Source organism: Terrapene carolina, unplaced genomic scaffold, assembly GCF_002925995.2.
Source record: "Terrapene carolina triunguis isolate 2854851 unplaced genomic scaffold, T_m_triunguis-2.0 Scaffold740, whole genome shotgun sequence".
NCBI lineage: Eukaryota > Metazoa > Chordata > Testudines > Emydidae > Terrapene > Terrapene triunguis.
The window spans coordinates 4,122,073-4,125,935 of NW_020665091.1; positions in this window are offsets into that span (position 1 = coordinate 4,122,073).

Below are 3,863 nucleotides of genomic sequence, written 5' to 3' on the forward strand. Positions count from 1 at the left end.
GATAGCAGATACTTCACTACATTGCAATTTGCAAAGCTAAGGAAGATTCTCACCAACTACAAAATCAGTGACTATATGCTAGAAGTGGAAACTGGGAAATAACAGCCCAAATCCAGAGGGGAACAACTGTGCAACCACCAGGTGACAGAAGTGAGTAAGACAGACACTTTCTTGATCCCTCATATTTCAGAGACTGGAGTGGAAAGTGACTTAGTCAGATTCTCAGAAACAATCAGACTCTTAATTTCAAAGGGATGAGGAAAGACTGTTCCTGAACCTGGGAGACAGAAATGGTAGAGACAGCATCACTCTATAGAGCAATCTGCCACTGTATCAGGAATGGATACTGATAACAAATGGGGACACAGGATCAAACCTGAAGAATAATATGAGGCCTGGAATAGACAGTATCCACCTTTGACAGACAACCGAGTGATCTGTCAACACTACTTTATTGGCATGACAATAAAGTATACCTAGAGCTACCTGAAAGTTTTCATTTAGACTTTATTTTAATGAAAAATTAATCTTGACCAAAATGAACTTTTTGAATAAAATGCAAATTTTCCTCAAATTTCCATTTTTTTTGGTGAAAATCTTGAATCCAAAAACTTGGTTTTAAAAAGAAGTGGAGAAACATTTTCATGGGAAACTTTGAAAAAGGTGGGGAAAAAAAGATAAATTTCCTGTGAAAAAATAATGGGCATTTTTGACCATGTCCAGGGCCAGCTCTACCATTTTTGCCGCCCCAAGCAAAAAAAAAAAAAAAAAAAAAAACCACCCAAAAAGCTAAAAAAAAAAAAAAAAAAAACCGCCCAGGTTTTTTAGCATGTGCCGCCCCACCATGTCCTCCATAGCCACACAGACAACACCCACAACTGCAAGAAAAAACAGACATTGATATCCCAGGAAACAAAGTGGGTGGGGAGAAATGTTTTAAGGTTAAACTGTTTTTCCTTCAGAGGATGAGACTCCTTTTTCTGTCCTTCCCTGAAGCAGCTGTATGACGGGAACTACAAACAGAGACAAAGGCAGACAGAGCAAGAAAGAGGTTTCCTGCATACAAACCTTCCTCATAAAGGGGCAGATCTTTGGCCTCTGTTCCAGATGCTGATGTAGGGGACGCCTCAAGTTGTGGAAAAACAAAGTGCAGTCAGCTCTAAATTACTGTCTTCCCACTTCCACATGGGGCGTGTAATGAGGAAGAGGTCATCTCAGGACAGGAGGGGTTGGAATTGGAGCTTTCTGTGTTCTAGCTAATCTGGAGCCATCAGTAAGGGCTGCTGTAGGTTACATCAGGGTGTGTTTCAGTCCCTAGTGTCTCCAAAATCAGGAAAGTGGAAAGGTAGCATAAGGCCACTTCTCTCACCCTCTTCAAAAGTGACTTACAGCTCAGCAGGCTGAGTATACAGCCCAGAATCCCTCACCTCCTTTATTCATAATGCCAAATCTTTTGTTGTTTATACCCTAAATAGAACAAATCTAGGGGAGTAGTGGTCTTCTCCTCCTCACCCTACCACCCCACACTGCAGTAGGATTTGGGGAACCGGAGCAGCTGCTTGGCTGTTGCATGTTTGTGTGTGTCACTTCTGAGCTTTACAGGAGCAAAATGACCTCTAGTGGCCAAACGTGAATACAACCTGTTAAATTCTATTCTATTGCAGCACAGCCTTTCCTCCGGGTGTTGAATTGAGCCACGTTGGGATTGGTTGGCCACCAGTTTTTTGTTTTATAGGCAGGGCCGGCTCCAGCTTTTTGCCGCCCCAAGCAAAAAAAAAAAAAATGGAGTGCTGCCCTTTGAAAAGGGCCGCCCCCAAAGGGCCGGAGTGCCACCCCTTGAGAAGTGCCGCCCCAAGCACATGCTTGGAACGCTGGTGCCTAGAGCCGGCCCTGTTTATAGGCTTCCACCTTGTTCTCCATAATTTGAGTTTGCATTAAAAGCAATTAAGTTTCTATCTCTTATGGCTGTGAACTAGTGCAAGTGATGTAGGGATGGCTGTCTGGGTCTGCCATCTCAGTCCTGTCTCTTCCCCTCATCTCAGCCTTCATCACAACCACCCTTGTTGATGAAGAACAGGCTCTTCATCCCAGTCTATGTATACACACATAGCTTCTCGTCCTAGTCCACACCCAGCCAATACCAGTCTCCACTCCTCAGGCTTCTTGCCCAGCAAGAGCTAGTCTCCTCCTCTGAGTGTGTCTGCCCTCCCCGCCGCCCAACACAGCTGTCAGTCCCAGACTTCTCATCCAGTCTGTCGCCTACATCTTTGTCTCAGTCTCCTTGTCTAGCTAGTCCCAATTCCCCCTGAATTCTTTGTCTGATCTGTCTTCTCCATCTCACTAGCTCCTAGTTGCTCAGTCACTCCTGTTCCTTCTCCAGCTACTGGTCTCCATGCCCAGCCAGTCCCAGTCTTTGTCCACCGCTCAGCACCCAGTTCCTGTTTCTCCAGCTCCTCGTCCTCCCCCAGCCCAAACAGGTGGTTTTCAACTTCTCACTGCCTCGACACTAGCAGGAGGAGTATTGAGAGCTCAGTCTCCCTGCCCAGCACCACAGCAGCCCTCCGGCAGCTGGGAGGAACAACTCCAGTATAAGTCACAGAATTTAAGGCCAGAAGAGGCCACCAGATTCTCTAGTCTGACTTCCTGTATATTACAAGTCACCAACACCACCTAGCACCTTCACATTAAACCCACTATCCCTGGACTGTAGCATGCCCAGTATAGACAGACTCTTTGGAGAATTTATCTTGCAAATTCTAAGAAGTCCCTGTGGAGCACGTGTGAACTGCAATTTCAAGTGCTTAGAACCTGGCCAAAATTGGAAGACTTTTCACAGGAACAGCAAACAACACATCCCTGACACTAGGGCAACCGCCCTGACAAACTTAAAATCCCTAGATGCTAGAGCTTCTCAACACAATAGTTGTAAGAATGTAACATGGCAAAATAGTATTTCCCTTAACCACCTTCTGAGAAGCAACTGAACCATTTTTTTTCTGAACCTTTTCACAAAAATTCAGCCTGAGGGTATAAACAACTGGCATGGGAAATTTCAGCCAGAATGGTTTTAGTTTAGTAAAGTTACAAGCAGGTTCTTATCACTGGAAATGTCAGTGAATCTTAATTATAGGTGGCACTACTGGCTCTGCCTATAAGAAGCATTGCCCCGACACACTTTGTGCTGGGCACCATGGACGTTTGAGCACCATCACTGTCATGAACCTTGGGCAAATCTGGGGAGCTAACGTATGTTGATCATGGTATGGATTCTCCAGTGTCAGTTACATGCTTCAGCACCAGCTCAGAACTTGGTGTATTGAGGACTGTGTCAGAATTGCACACTATTGCTTTAAGAGTGTGTGGGTTGGTGAGGGCAGGCTTGGTGCTTAGATCTGCTTGCAGGCTAGGGGTTCTGTAGCAAAGCATGCCATCATGTCAGAGTTAATCTGGAAAGAGACAATTTAAGAGAAGGTGGGGTGAGCTGTGCCACGCTGCCTCATGGAGCAGTCTATTTTGGGGCTCTTGTATGTTATTGTTCTGAATTCTAACCTTCCAGTGAGAGTATTTATGTTTTTATCTAACTTGCCTGTGTGTATGCTGTGAACATAACACAGAGCTGACCAACAAGGGGGCTTTTGGCTTTGGACCACACAATCCAGAACTCCCTGGAGGACAATGGTCTTGCGCACCCTTACAAAACTATGCTGGCTGCAGCCATTGAGTCACTGACCCCAAATTGCACCCTATATCCCCATAGTTACTTTGGTTCAGATGGAATGGGAGGGCAGAAGGCTGTAATGACAGTGTCAGAAATCCAAATATAAGTCTGCTTAACAGCAACAAAAGGCATCTCATCTAAACCT